The 16,592-nt window shown below is 42.4% G+C and overlaps 1 protein-coding gene and 1 long non-coding RNA gene across 4 annotated transcripts in view; one reads left to right on the top strand and one right to left on the bottom strand.

Moving 5' to 3' along the window:
* The window catches only part of LOC138757741 (uncharacterized), a 34,088-nt gene extending 26,413 nt beyond the window's left edge, over positions 1-7,675 (top strand). The window contains exon 2 of the long non-coding RNA XR_011353867.1: positions 7,271-7,675. This is a non-coding gene — a long non-coding RNA (uncharacterized lncRNA). The remainder of the gene's footprint in view (positions 1-7,270) is intronic.
* LOC138757740 (protein phosphatase 3 catalytic subunit alpha) overlaps positions 1-16,592 on the bottom strand; it is a 427,419-nt gene that overhangs the window by 237,606 nt on the left and 173,221 nt on the right. The gene's annotated exons all lie outside the window — the stretch shown is intronic.

Here is a 16,592-nt window from a genome sequence, read left to right as displayed (position 1 = left end):
GACTGCCTAAAGAAATCTCTTGGTGCCTGCCACATTGACCACCGCCAGTGGGCTGATATCGCCTCAAACCGTGCATCTTGGCGCCTCACAGTTTGGCGGGCAGCAACCTCCTTTGAAGAAGACCGCAGAGCCCACCTCACTGACAAAAGGCAAAGGAGGAAAAACCCAACACCCAACCCCAACCAACCAATTTTCCCCTGCAGCCGCTGCAACCGTGTCTGCCTGTCCCGCATCGGACTTGTCAGCCACAAACGAGCCTGCAGCTGACGTGGACTTTTACCCCCTCCATAAATCTTCGTCCGCGAAGCCAAGCCAAAGAAGAAGAATAACATTAACACTTCTTACTTATCTCTAAACATAACTCTAAATTTAGCCCCTCTGTACATAAATGTAAAGTTTGTGTGTATTAAAGTCTGAAACCATCACAGTTTAAACTCTATTCTGAAAAAGTCACCTTTAAAAGTCCAGTTTCAATAGTTTGACTTCAGGGTCTTTTTAAAATGCAGTTCAGAAGTAATTATGAAGCACTTTTAAACATTATATTTTCAGATCTCTTTCAACTCTTGATGAGCTACCTTTCATAGAGGTTCTTCAAAAAGCAGTAACATGTTCTGGGCACAAATGACAAGTGGTCTTACTTATTTAAAAGCCATTTATGTAGTATCTCCTGTGAATGATAATACAAGTCCTGTCTTTCTAGGAGGTCAAGTTTTCTTCTTCTTCTTCTTCAGTTTTCTACTTGAGAGTCAGAGTTTTCTTCCACTATTAGGCTGTACTCTATTTTCAAAAGAGCAGTCGGAAAGTGGTTTCATTTTTGAAATCCACTTGTTTTCTGTATTCCCCTTTTATATGGAATAACACATAACAGCACCAATTCTGATTACTGAAATTCAACCCTGTCTTTCACAAGGTTCCAATTCCTGTGTGTCCCACAAAGACTTGACTTCTGAACTGACTCAAAATGTCTGAATTTGCCAATAATTTTTTTCAAAATCATGTGACATTACATCATCAACCAGACAACCTCAATTCTTGGAAACCATGTACTGGAATCTTTTAAGTTTTAGTTTAATTTCTGTAAAATCTCTTGCTTTTTCCAAAACCACTCCATATCCATAACTACTTCTGACCTCATCTCTGTTCAAGAGGCTTAATTGCTTTTAAGAACCACACCTGGTACTTGATTTTTAATTAAGAACACTTCTGTTCTATTATGGGTCTGCTTTCCAGATGTGTTGACTCCAAGAATGAACTCTCTCATTAGGCCTTTTCACACTGCAGTATAAAATGGAGATTCTCAGGAATTTTTTTCCCAGGAACCCTCCCGTGAAGCTGCAGTGTGAAAACTGCTTCTGAGTTTAATGGTTCTCTGTAAATGTCACCTGCATGTAACCATGTACCAACCACAATTCCTTCACTATAAATACATTTCTCTATAATTTACTTTACTAAGACAGTTTTATATGAAATATAGCTCAACATTAGCCTAAATATTAACACAGATCCATTACACAACAATGTTCAATACCAGGATACCAAATAATTTTTCCATTTTCTGGATAAATGAAAAATGTATTGTTTCAAATTGAAAATTCATGCAGAAACTTTAATAAACACATAGCGGCAGGTATATGGCCTCATAAAATCACATTGAAGTTATACAGAAGCAGTGGTAGAGTTTAAAAAGAAATATAGACAGGTATAAGGAAAGGTTAAGAAGGATATGAACTGAACCCAGGAAAATTAGACTAGTTTGATAGACAATTTGCTAAGTCAGCAAGTTGGGCCAAAGGGCCTGCTTCCAATTTGTAAAACTCTACCAATCTAATCCAATTACATTTTCAAGCATCAACAGATATGACTAAAATTAATCCTATGCACAGAAGCCAACTTGCATAGAGCAACATTCAGAAATAAATTGTAACAATAACCATTAAATTTGTTTTTGGTGATGCCAACTGAGGTATGAAGCTGTTGTCCAAGGTGGAGCTCCCCTTTTTCTAGTAGGGCCATAGGATTATTTACATGCAATGGGATTGGTTCACTATTCCATCTAAAAGCTGGCAACAGAATTTTGTAGTGGAATATTCAAATTCAATGAAGACTTCAGTTGCCTCCTCTTTGGTGGTCTCTCAAGAAGGGTGAGACATTTACACACTAGTTCTGTGGTTCTTAGGTGCCTGATGAGGTGAATATCAGAACCACAGACCTTTCCACATGGAGAAAGTTCTTGATAGGGTAGGTGGGCTGTATGCGAGGAACTATGCTCCTTCCACTGGACTCCTGATACATACCCTGAAGATTATCAGTGTCATCTCAAGTACCCACTCACCACTTTAAGATGTCATGTGCCAGACATTCCCAGGGTAATGGTGTGCTATATTTTTCAAGGAGCATTGTTCAATCTTTTCCTCTCCTCATCTGATAATTTTTTACCTTGACAGACTCAAAGAAATCTCTGAGCTTAAGGAACTGACATCTGAAGAAACAAAACTCTGGTAGATCAGAATTTGGTGGAGAGCAGAGAACAAAGATTGTAGAGGCTTCTATTTCAGTAGATTTTGAAAGGAACATGTTATTTCCATATGTCATTCTACTAACAAGGCTGCAATGAAATGAAGGCACTGAAGAAGTAGCATCCAGTCAAGACAGCATCAAAAAGTGCCAAAAGACCTAATAGACTGATGAATAAACAAGTGCCCAATGAGGATCATTGTTCTTTCAGAAGTTGCCAAAGGTTTCGACAATGAAATACAAAAAAAAAGATAGTCTTCGGGTCTAATGACCCATCAAAGTTTAGATTAAGTTTGTGAAAGGACCACAGCAAAGCAGGAAGTTGAATACTTCTGACATCTTGCCATGTAAAAGTAATTATTAGCCCAGTCATATCTGCTACTCATGTAACCTGGATAAAAAGTGCCTGCTGGGATAAATCTCATGTTTTTAATTCAAATGTTTTTACTGTTTACTGATGAGCACAGAATTATTTTTTCCTCTGGTATTTTTTTCAACTTCAAATTTTCCAAAAGTTTGGCTGTGGGTTGAAGATCACTCCAGAGAGTGAGTGCTCCCAAAAAGCTTCAGAAGTATCCTAACTGCATGCTCAAGATCAGAAGCTACTGCAAAGGTGGCAAATTCAGCTCAGAACACAAGACAAATCACATCCAAGTCATACTTTCTTTTCCCTTCACTCATTAAGGAGAAGACTCAAGAGTGGAAAGGATACACCAACAGGCTTAAAAACCGTTTCTTCCCTCCAGCTATAAGGCTCCTGAATGTGTCCCAAGACAATGCTCTCATGCTGGCCTTGATTGGGACCAATTGATCTTTTTTTCATTGTATCTTTATACTGTAATTGTGCTCTTGTTCTACAGGTAGTCACCAACTTACAACCATAATCAGGACCAAAGTATTAGTTGTATCTCTGGTCGGTAGTCAAAGAATGAGGACATCGGGTTGCTGACAGGAATGGGAGCGGGAACCACTGTATAGAGTACTTCTAATACAAAATATGTACATGTACAGTAGTTTTAATAAAGATTGTTTTAATTTAATCACATCTGTGGGTGGTCCTAACTCACGTAGGTCGGAAGTAGAGGACTATCTGTACTTTGTGAAACACTAAAGTCTGTAGATGCTGTGATTGTAGTAGAAACAGACTGAAATGCTGGAGGAACTCAGCTGGTCTTTTCAGCATCCATAGGAGACCAGGATATATTGCTGGTAATTAAGGATGTTTTCCTTGAAGGAATAAGCAAAATAAACCAGAAGCTGGAAATCTCAGTCTGAGGAATACAGACAAACAAAAGGTATAGAGTGGATATGATAAGGGAGAGGTAAGAATTTATCACGTTTGTGCAAAAGGAGACGGAATGGAGAGACAGCTAGGGGAAGGGGAGGGAGTAAGGAAAGAATTTGGGGGATGGGGGGAGGTAATGAAAGACAGAGGTTGACATACATGCCATCTGGTTGGAGGGTGGAAGATAAGGTGTTGTTCCTCCAATAAGTGGGTGGTCTCGGTCTGGCAGTACATGAGACCATGGACAGACATGTCAGCGAGGAAATGGGTGGAGAATCCATGCTATTGCACTGGACAGAGCTGAGGTGCTCAACAAAGTGACTGCCCAGTCTGTGTCCAGTCTTTCTATGTAGGAGTCCACAAAGGGAGCACTGGATGCAGTAGATGACCACTGCAGATTCTCAATTGAAAAGTTGCTTCACTTAGAAGGACTGTTTGGAGCCCCAAATAGTGGTGAAGGAGGGGGTGTTGCTGCAAGTGGAGCATCTCCTGCCACAAAGGGGTAGGTCCCAGGGGACAATTGGTATCACTGAAGGAGCCGTCCCTGCAGAAGGCAAAGAGAGGAATATGTGTCTAGTGGTTGGATCATGTAGTTGGTGGCAGAATAGCGGAGAAGGATTTGTTGGATGCAGAGGCTGATGGGGTGGTAGGTGAGGATATGAGGAATCCTGTCCTTTTTGTGCGAGGGTGAGGGAGGGGGAAGAGGTAGAGGGGGCCAGGGCAGATGTGTGGGTAATGGAGGATATGCAGGTGAGTGCCGAGTTGATGGTGGTGAAGAGAAAGCCATGTTGTTTGAAGAATGAGAACATCTCTGATGATGCAGCGCACTGACAGAGGCCCCAAATTTCAAATGAATCATTGAACAAAATCTCTTTCAGCCAATGAAAAAGAGCCTAGAGCACATCTGAAAACAGCAATCTTCTCCATGACTTAGCTACTACATGATAATTGCTCTTTGTGAGATCTTGCTGGTACATGTCTACATTATACCAGTTTTTATTTTTTAGTAATACCACATTAATTGTGAAGCTCTTTGGAGCATCCATGGTTGCTACTGAAATGCAAATCTTCAAATGAAAATCACTTGGCAGAATGTTCAATCCTTAGTTCACAATTTTCTTTTTGAGCTTCACTGCAGATAATCATTTCAATAATATTTCTTACCCATAATTCAAAAGTTGGTCAACTCAAGTTTATTGTTAATTTACAGAGGAGTTCATATATAAAATAGTCTTCCATGCAAGTAAAGTTTGATTTGAATGTGGGGATTACCAGCAGACTGTTCATTTCTCCAGTTAAACAGGAAAGTCTGCAGACAATGCATAAAGGTCTCGTGTCATCCATAGGAGGCAAATGTATAACTAACATTTCAGGCCTGGTCTCTTTGCATGAGCATAAAACAGGCACCTGAATAAAAAGGTGGGGGTGGAGGGAAGAAGGGCCAGGGGAGGAACAATGGCCAAGAGGCCATAGGTCGACATGGATAGGAGGGTAGGAGATAAAAATCTGAGAATTGATAGGGAGGGGGATTAGCTCAGTGAATCCAAAGCGAGAGGAAAGGAGACCGAGAGAAAGGGAAAGAGATGGGGGGAGCTAACAGAAACCAGAGAAGTTGATGTTAATGCTATCTGGTGGGAGGGTGCCAAGACTAAATAGGAGGCACTGTTCGTCCAGATGGTAGATGGTCTCAGTCTGGCAGTACATGAGACCATGGATAAACATGTCAGCATGTGAATGGAATGGGAAATTGAAATGGGTTGCCACTGGGAGATCCCTGATATTATAGTGGACAGGGTTAAGGTGATCTCCCAGTGTGCATTCAGTCTTTGCAATGAAGAGGCCAATTGGGAGCTCCAGATCCAGAAGCTGACCCCTACAGATTTACATGTGAAGTGTTGCTTGGTGGGTACCAAGGGGGTGATTGGTGGGAAGGGAGGAGTGGATAAGAGAGTCATGGAGAGCGCAGTCCCTGCAGAAGATTGAAAGGGGAGCAGAGGGATCACTATGTAGGTGGAAGAAACTGTAGCTGATGATGTGTTGGATGCGGACACTAGAGGGGCAAGGACAAGGGAAATCTGTCCTTATTAGGTCTGAGGAGAGGGGGCAAGGGCAGATGTACAGCAAACAGGGGAAATGTGGTTGAGTGCCAAGTGATAGTAGTGGAAGGGAAGCTACATTTTTTTGAAAGAGGAGGACATTTTGGATGATTTCCCATGAAAGAATACATCCTGAAAGCAGAAGTCTTTCAGATCCTGGGAGTGTATTGAAATACAGTACAATTCTGATTATCCAAAATTGAATTCTCCAAAATCCTCATTTATCCAAAAAAAATTTAATTTTGGATAAATGAAGATATCAGAAATAAATCAGAAATCCTCATTTATCTGAAATCTTTTGAGAGCTGAACTGTCCTTACAGGTTGAAAACAAAAAATCACTCTGCATGAAATTAGAATGACTTATCCTCATTTCAGGTAACTCCTCCCTTCTCTCTTTCCATTTCTTCATTACCTTCTCCTATTGACTTTTTTCTCTAATTCTTCTTCACAATCTGTTCAACCAGCCTGGGAAGACTCCTTGATGATCAACAGCAGCGGTGGGTTCGTGTCAGGGATCAGCAGTGGCGGTTGGTTGGTCTTGATGACCGGCAGTGGCCAGCATTTTTTGTTAAGAATTAAATATTATTTTAATGCTTAAAAAGCCTTTCCTTGTTGTTTAAACCAGTGGTTCTCAACCTTTTTCTTTCCACTCGCATACCATTTAAGTATTCCCAATGCCATAGGTGCTCTGTGATTAGTAAGGGATTGCTTAAGGTGGTATATGAGTGGAAAGAAAGTTTGAAAACCACTGTTTTAATCATACATAATTGACTCGTTCTGTGCACGGTTTCATAACTCCAATGGAAATGGGCCAATGACAATTTTTCTCAAACAAAATATTTCAGTAACAATGGGCTCTACAACAGAGGTTCTAATCCTTCCCTTCACACTCGCATACCACCTTAAGCAATCCCTTACTAATCACAGAGCACTAATGGCATAGGGATTACTTTAAGTGGTATGTGAGTGGAAAGAAAAAAGCTGAGAACCACTGGTTTAAACATTGATACAAATGATTTGCTGTTGCTACTGGACTGTTTTATTTTTTTTTAAAGACCAATTGTCTGGAAAAAAATGTTTATCCGATTATAGGCCTTGTCCTGACCATTTTGGATAATCAGAGTTATACTGTTGGTAAGTGGTGAAGAAACTCAGCAGGTCATGCAACACCTAAAAGGTAATCAACGTTTTAGGCCTGAGCCCTTCATTAAGGTATGAGCTAGCAGCAGGCAGGCACCTGAATAAAATGGTGGATGCTGCATGACCTGAAGTTTCTCCTGCACTCTTGTGCAAATGGCTATTTCTACAGTTTCCACCAATGCTATATATACAGCATGAATATCTCACAATACACTTTTTTTTCCATATTCCAGGCAGGTTAACTGGAGAATGTAACAAATAACCACAAAGGCGATATTGAGGCAACCACCAAATTCTTGCTGAAAGTGTCAGTTTTAAGAAGTTCAAAAGACAAGTATGGAATGATCTGAGGAGCCAAGTCCAGAGATCAGGACCTGTGCTCTCATATTCAATTCGTCCATGCCAACCAAGTTGCTTATTGAAGAGAGTTCCATTTTGCCGATATCCTTCTAAATATTTCTCATCCATGTACCTGTTTAAATGTCTTTTGAATGTTGCTTTATTACCTGTTTCTACCACTTCCTCTGGCAGTAATATCCTCATTAATCTTTAGGCACCCCTTTCAACCTAATAACATGTTTCAAACAATTATCCAACCAGAATTACTTGGAGCAAAATAAATCTTTAATGGTTCCAAAGTCAGATTTAGTTCCAGAAATAATAAGGTGAAAGATCATGGTCTTGGTATACTCCTGTGGGAGAAGAATTTGTCAGGTTCTAGGGAAGGAGCTAGGGGAGTGAAATTAATTGGAGAGTTTTTCAAAGAACTGGCACAAGCACCAAAGGTGAATGCGCTCCTCGGCTGTGCTACTCTGACTGCCCATAAATTAGGCAGGCAGAGGCTCTAATATTGCAAAGAAGCACTCCCACTGTCAATCACAAACAAGTAGATATCTCTTAGTCATCTCTTTTCAACCAAACTTCAAATCGGACAAAGAGCGTCATGCCAGAAAAATAAGCCAAACTGGCCTCAACCTACTTGTACCTCCCGCCGTCTCTCTCTATGTTCCTCCAATTTCATAGTTAGAATCTCTGCACCCCTCCATCTCTGGCCCCTATCTTCTAATTCTCATCAGTCAGCCAAAAGCAAGTCCACATAACCAACCTTGAAAACTTTCTCATCTTCCAAGACACTCCTGAATAATCCACACATTTGTCCAAGTTTTTATTCATTAGCTCTCAGCTCTATCAAATTGTTTATTATACCTGTTAAGCATAATGGAATATTTGATCTTAAAGTTGCTGTTTTGTGCCAACTCACTTGAGGACAGAGCAGAGAAATATAGCTGAGGAATTGCTGCAGTGTCAACAGTCTTCTTTCAGCTGAAATCGTGAATCTAGTCCCCTTATGTTCCTTGGGTGGACAGAAAAGATCCAAACTCAGTACCATTTTGAAGAATAACGTGCACTCTAGAAGTTAAATGCAGGGCTTGCACTGCATTGTGAAGGGAAACCTATACTGGTAGTGCAAGATTACTTCAGATAAGAATGGAATCAGAGGTTAGAACATAAGAGCACAGCACAGGCCTTTCAGCCCACAATATTATGCTGACCTTTGTAAATTTACTCCACAGCAATCTTATTTTTCTCTTCCTCACACAATGAATAGGTTTGATAGGTTAGACGCAGGGAATAACTGAACATAGGACAATACAGGCCCATCAGGCCATGATATTGTGCTGACCCATCCAAACCTACTTCACAACTATTTTTTTCCCCAACCTCACACCCATAACCCTCTTTTTCTTACATCCAAATGAGTAATCACTTAAATTCAAAAAAAGCAGAGGAGCACACAAATCTACTGATGAGAAACCAGAAATCACTTTAAAGGATTATTCGCATCTGGAACATACTGCTAGGTACAACATTCAAAAACTTTTGGACAGATTAATGGATAGGATGCTTTTAGAAGGCTATGAGACTAACCCAGAAAATGTTGATGAGTTGGATAGAAAGTCTGTTCCATGCTGTAAGATTTTGAGTTCTAAGGGGAGTGGTTGAGGCGAATGGTAGCAATGAGTGGACTAATAAGAGATAGGAGTCAGGGTATGGTGATGGGAGGGTGGTAAATTGAACATAATTTTGAGGGGTATAGTGACACACAGCAGATAGGGCAAATGACCTACATTTAGGCCGCACATTTTAATGATATCCAAAGTTTTTTTTGGTAGTTTAGTTGCAGTGATTTCTTTTGGTTTTCCTGAAGTCCTATACTTCACATAGTGAAGCACAAATTCCCATTTGAGTGGAAATCCCAATTAACAACATAAATTTTATGAAATTCTGTTCATCTCTCTCACATGCTAAAATTACTCCTGGCCATTTAATCTTCTCGGAGTTTTATCTGGAATTAAAATAATGGCATTGCTCTGTGTCAGGAAAAAAACTCTGAAGATACAACTAGAGGCCAGAAGACTCCCTATTGTGGCTTTGCATGTTCAATTACATATGGAGGCTGTATCCACAGAGGCAAACATGTCTCCTGTAAAACTACCCTCTCCCTCCTATAGTCATCACTCATAGTGAAAGGAGATGTTGAGGGGAAGATCATTTTTATCTTCTAGTTTAATTTTCAATATTTTCATAATGAGGCAAAATAAACATTTTGTAGCAGCCGTGTTGCAGGCCGAGCGAGCATGCAGCACGGTGTCACAAACCATCGCCGGCATGGTTCTGCAGGCCATGGAACAACTATACAAACAGGTAAATAGTCACCTAACGGAGCGGTACTGTGTGCTGGAGAATGATGCATTGTCCTGCTGAGTATTCTGCCGGAAGGAGCGGAAACTCACACGGATCAATTTAAACCTGCTGATCCCGTGAATCGCAAGCACTCCAGTAGCAATGTCCTGCCTTGTCCCGTGGAGCTGAGGACATGCAGGGTATAAAAGAAGATTGTAAAATCTGAATAAAGTCAGTCTTGAGTTGACTAATCTGGCATGTGTGTGTATTACTTTAGTAGCTCTACCGTAGTAGCCGCCGCAATTTTAAAATTATTGATAATTATTATTACTGTCAAAATTCTATTCAACAAATTGAGCTTCAACTCCCAGATGAGTTCTTGTTTAATACAGGAACACTATCCTTTATCCGGACATCTAAAATCCAGCAAGTGGGGAGAGAGACGGCAGCGCGAGTCAGGGGGGTGTGAGGGGGAGAGACCGGCAGGGGGAGATACCAGCAGTGCGACTCGGGGGGGGAGAACGGCAGTGCAAGTCGGGCGGGTGAGGGGGGGAGACCGGCAGCACAATTCGGGTGGGCTTAAATCTGGCTTTCCGAAATCCGGAAAAATCCGAAATTTACAACACACTTTTCCCCAAGGGTTCCGGATAAAGGATTGTGTACTGCATACACTAATCTAAAAGAACATGATGCCATGATACTGCACACAGTATCTTCCGATCCTCCTAATTAAATCTGAGACTCTAGTGTGAACAGTCTGTTGTGAAACCCACTTGATCAGAGCTTGTTTCTACACCAAAGGCTGAGACTTCAACCTTTAGACCGCACATTTCAGCATGACACTCCACAATTGTCATTTAGGTGAGCTGTTAATCCATGCCTCCCAGATGAAGGTAGGACTTCCATAGCATGCTTCTGATGTGGAGCAAGACAGTTCTTCTCTGGAATCTGGTCAATATCAATAAACAGTTCTGGTCTGATCTTGATCACATTGACTATTAGGGGAGTCTGCAGTGTGTAAAGTTGTCTGTCATTTCCTATAATCCCAGTTAACATATTCAAGATCCACCTCAGTGACCATAAAGCATTTTGGAGCACCCATATTCTTTGAATTTTAACTTTTTTTTGGCAGTTTTAAAGAATATTAGTTTAAACTAAAAATTCCACTCAACTGTCAGTGGAGAATCCTAGTACAACAGGGACAGATAAAAGACTCAGGGGCTCAAACATTGCCTTGTGCATGAAGGCAGGAGGATCCTCCAGCAGTGCTCCAGTGAAAGAATAAATGCAGAGTGCAGGTTTAAATGATTAATGATGACTACTGAAGTTTTCTCCACCCACCCAAACTTCAAATTTCCATCAAAAGCTGGAATATTGTTTTAGAGGTGGAGGAAACTTGGAGAGGTCCAGGGGAGCAAATTCTTTGTTAATTTCCTCTGGGTTTTACTCAGAGCACTGAGCTGGAGATTGATTCTTAAACTCTAAGACTCTAGGAAATAATTGGAACTTCAAAACTCTCCCATTGTCCTGAATCATGCCTTCAAATTACAAACTTGAGTCTGGTTACAAGAGGGGTGTCAACTGGATCATATTGAATAACCAACATATAGTTGGCTCAGGGACCACTGAAGGGTATTATATCTTTAGAAAAATGATTGCTAGAACTCCAGTTTAACAAAAGCTTGCACACTGGAGTGACATACATCTATATTGAATAAATCAAGGCATGCCCAGCATAAATGTTTATAAAAATGCTAAAAGACAGCATTCAATTATTCAAACTGCTGACTGGAACTAAATGGGTCAACCATCATCTGGTGGGAAAGAAAGTGGGAAGATTGTTGGCATTTCCTTCCCCCTTTAGCCTGAAAGCAAAAGAAAACAAACTGCTTACCAGACAAGCAGCATACAGTTACGGGTGGGGGTGGGGGGGGAGGGTGTGCAAATGTTGGTTTCGGGTTGAGATCCTGCATCAGGACAGAGGGAAGATAGACAGTGTTAAGAGGAGAGAGGGAAGAACAAGGCAGGAGCTAGTAAGCATAAGTGAATTGAAGGGGTGAAATATGATAAGAAGATGGAGCCAAATCGAGTAGAAAGAAGAGTGGAGTTGGGAGACAAGAGATTGGTGGGTAACAGGTGAAAACAAATAAAGAAGAATAAAGGTCAGGTTGGGAAGGGTAAAGATAGAGACAGCCACTGGAGGGTGATAAATTGGGGCAGAAATACCACCAGTGCTCACACCTGATGAGGAAGGTGAGGACGGAAATGGAAAGAAAAATGATGAGCAGATAGAACCCAATAAGAAAAATGCATGGGTATCAGGAGGGAGAGAGAAAAGAAATGGATCTTTAACAGGAAGACCAGAGGAGGATTCCAGCAACGGCAACATTTGGGTCTTTACCTTTACCCACCTCACCCCATCTACACATGAAGTGGCCAACCACTTTAATTCTGTGCCCCACTCCCATGTCTGTCCACGGCCTCATGTACTGTCTCACCAAGAACACCCGTAAATTGGAGAAGCCACACCTAATTTTCCAACTAGACGCTCTCCAACTAGATAACATTTACATCAACCTCCAGTTTCTGCTACCCTACTCTCCGTTGTCTCTCCTTTCCTTTTTTCCTCCAGCTCTCCCACCCCTTCCCTCTCCATTCACAGATCCATCCCTCCTCCCTCTGCTTGCTGGTGTGCCCTCCCTCCCTTATCACCTCCTGACTACTTTTGATTTAGACATACTGCATGGTAACAGGCCATTTCGGCCCATGAGTCCATGCCACCCAATTTACAACCCCAGTATGTTTTGAACTTTAGGATTGCGCCCCTCCCTCTTCCCCCCACCCCACTATTTTGTTCAGGAGCCTGTCTACATTTTTTCATACTTTAATGAAGGGCTCAAGCTCAAAACTTTGGTTACGTGTCTTTATCTTTACTTTATATAGCAAGTACCAGTACATTGTTTGACCAGCATTGTGTTTTCACATCACTCCATTTACCTTCATTTTTCCTTGTCTGCTTCCACTCATCACCCACCTGACTCTGTCTCCCACCTCCACCCCTCCCCCCACCAGCTCTTTAGTCCATCTCTCACATACTGGCACCCCACCTCTCTCCAATATTCTGGCTCTACTTTCAGTCCTGAGGCAGATTCTGGTTGCAAAACATCAGCAATTCTTCCTACTGCCCCGAAAGATGTCGACTTGCTGAGTTCCTCCAGCAGTTTGTTTTTTTGCATGCAAGAACACAGGAAACTGACACCAATATGGTTTGTTTCTTCTCTGTAATTGCAAATACAAATAGGTATGACAGCAGGATTTGCATTTAGTAAGTGTTGCAAGATGGCAAAACTGTTCACAAATCATCAAAAGGATATTTACAAAAATAGACAGCATACATATCTAAAGCTTGAGGACATTGGTTAGGGCAAGGGGTAAGTGGATTGTTAGAACCCGGAATATCCTTGGAACTTGTGGCGGCTGGTATCTCACAACACTTAAGCATTTCAGATGAGCTTTTACAGAGAAGAACGAAAATAGATACGTAATCGTCAACATGGTGAAGGTGAACCAGTTTGTGTTGAGGCCATGACTATCCACAACTCATCTCAAGTACTGTTGGGACTTGCGCTCCTCACCTATCAGCTGATGATGCTCATGGGCTTGAAGCATCCACCCTTCCCATAACACTGAAATTTTAGCATTCTTATCCTTTCATATCCCTCCCTACTCCATCCTATCAACACTTCCATGGCTGCCCTACCCTGCCAACATCTCTACGTCCACATCTCTACCTCTGAAGACTGGGACTTCAGCTTCCTGGGCCTGTGTTCTGGACTTCCCTCTAATTCTTTTCTAACATGCAGCTTAAACCTCTCTCTAACTAAATGTTTGGCCACCAATTCCAAGATGTTAACTGTATCAAGTTTTTACTGTTAAGGTAGCCAAAAGGAACTATGGGTCATGTCACTACATTAAAAATGCTATATCTTTTTTGACAGAAATTGTTATTTTGTTTGCCAACAAAGATCAGTATACTTATCCGGTGCCAACCAGCTTCAACACAAAGCACTCCCACATCTAGAAAAGCCATGATTGCTAGATATGGATCAATTGTCCAAAGTGCCTTGCCATATTTCAAGAGGATTTGTTCAGCTTTCAACACAAGCTGAATTCAAGTTTGCCTTCTCCTTTGAGTACAGTACCTCCAAACTTCAATATGAAGGTACATTTGTAAACACAACAGATAGACTAATGAACAGATCAAAGAATAGCTGTAAACCAACTTTATAAAAGATCTGCTTGTTCTATTAATGGACAGAACAGATGAAGTCACAACACAGTAGATGAGCAAGTTAAGAGGCCAGCATGACATCTGTAAAGGGGAAAATTAAGAACTTTGTGTGTTGAACACAAATTTTGGATGAAATTTTGAATGAAATTTGATAAACCAACACAATTTTTTAAAATTTTAAGCAAATTTCCATTAATTCCCAACTCTACTCGGGTATCACCACTTCCTTCACAGATCTGCCATGCATCCCATAACCTACTAAAATCAACTCAAGAAATATACAAGCAGCTAAATTCAGTCATATGAAAGATGAAGTACATAAATTATCGGGCATTCCCTTATTTTACAATCTAGCCATGAATTGCCTCAGTAATAAAAATAACAATTAAAACCAATACCATGTAGTGGCCTGGGTATGGAGATGCTGATCGACCCACAAAATAGCTGTGGCAGTAACCATGCAGACCTGGAAGTGACACAAGCCATTGTTCCAGGTGACCTCCTGCACGGTGTGAAGACGGGAAGTGCGGCAGGAACACCAGCCAATCCCAGGCCGGCACTCCGATGACATGGAGCCCTGATGTCAGTGCCTAGGGCCCATATAAAAGTGATGGCCAGTTCAATAAACCAGTCTTGACTTCAAGGCTTTACGGGTGCGTGTCATTCTTTTTTTTAATTTTTTTATTTTTCATACTATGAACCATACTGACCAAAATACACACAAACATTTCCTCTTTGTGTGTCATTCTTCACCACGCCTGTGAAGCACAAATACAACATTGGTGACCCAGACAGATCCAACCAGCAGTTGGACCCAAAGATGACGGACCAGGCAGAGCCAGCGACCATTAGACTCCCAATGTTTTGGGTGTCGCAGCCACACATATGGTTCAAGCAGGCCAAGGCTCAGTTCCAGTTTTGACACATCGCCGCCGCTCATACCTGCTACTTCTATGTCATGAGCACACTCGATCAAGACGCAGCGGCAAGAGTCGTAGACTTCCTAAGGCAGCCTCCAGAGCAAGGCAAATACGTGGCCCTCAAAGAGCTGTTAACCCGCACTTTCGGGCTCTCCCAGCGCAAGTGCGCCACACAATTGCTGCATATGGATGGATTGAGGGGCAGATCCCTGTCTGACCCTAATGAACGAGATGCTCGCTTTGACAGAGGGCCACAAGCCTTGCCTGCTCTTCGAGCAGATGTTTCTGGAGCAGCTGCCTGAGGATATCTGATTCTTGCTCACGGATGAAGACTTCAACAATCCTTGGAGGGTCGTGGCCCAGGCGGACATGATCTGGAGAGAGGATACCAGCGCCGTCGTGAACCACATCAGCAAGCCCCTTGAACACCTGACTGTGAGACCAAGACCAGCAGGGAGGCAAGTTAATACCCTGGAACAATTCTGTGACCATCATCAGCGGTGCTCCCCTCAATTGTGGCACCACAGTTCTCCATGGTCTAGCCTAAGAATGGGGTAAAGCACTAAATTCCGACTGAGGGCCTCCCGCTCTATGCCAAAACATGCCAACTTCCTTCCGAAAATCTCAGCCTAGCAAAGGAGGAGTTCAAGAAAACGGAGAAACTGGGGATTGTGCAGCGCTCCAATAGTCCCTGGGCCTCCCCTCTCCACAAGGAGCCAAAACAGTGGGGGGTGGGGGGTGGAGGCCATGTGGTGACTACTGCCGCCCGGCAAATATCTGTGGCCCACATCCAAGACTTCGCCAACAACCTGCATGGGGCACGGGTGTTTTCCAAGGTGGACCTCATCCTGGAGTACAACCAACTCCCAGTTCATCCCTAGGATGTCCCCAAGACTGCCATTATATCCCCCTTTGGCTTATTCAAACTCCTCCACATACCCTTTGGTTTGAAAAATGCGGCACAAACTTTCCAGTCGCTGATGGACGCAGTGGGTGGGACCTCCCATTTGGGTTCATCTACTTGAACGACATCCTCATCGCTAGCCTCAGCCGCAAAGACCATGCCACCCAGCTGAGACAACTGTGCACCCAGTTGAGTGAGTTTGGGCTGAAAATTAACCCCGCAAAATGCCAATGAAGCCTGGACTCTATCGACTTTCTGGGGCACAAAATAAACAAACACAGGACAACACACCTCCCTGAAAAGGTCAAGGCGGTCCAGCACTTTTCCAAGCCACATAGAGTAAAAGGGCTACAGGAATTTGCCAGTATGATAAACTTTTACCACACATTCATCATGGCTCACATCACACTGATGGCAGGCAAGTAAAAGGAAATTACCTGGGACGATGAGTCTTCAAGGGTGTTCCAGAAATCCACAGATGCATTGGCCAACGTCACCCTCCTGGTACACCCCAGACCAGAGGCACCTACCTCTCTGACAGTTGATGCCTCCAGCACAGCGGTAGGAGGCGTACTGGAAGAGCTCAATTAAGGCCAGTGGCGACCCCTGGCCTTTTTCACCAGACACCTCCGCACCCCCCCCCCCCCCAAGAGTTCAAATACAGCACTTACAACCGAGAGCTATTGGTGGTGTACCTGGCAGTAAGATGTTTCCATTTCTTTTGGAAGGTCGTCAATTCAATATCTTCACTGATC

This window comes from Narcine bancroftii, chromosome 3, assembly GCF_036971445.1.
Source record: "Narcine bancroftii isolate sNarBan1 chromosome 3, sNarBan1.hap1, whole genome shotgun sequence".
NCBI lineage: Eukaryota > Metazoa > Chordata > Chondrichthyes > Torpediniformes > Narcinidae > Narcine > Narcine bancroftii.
The sequence above is the reverse complement of the archived record's forward strand: the minus strand, read 5'-3'. Positions and strand labels throughout refer to the sequence as shown.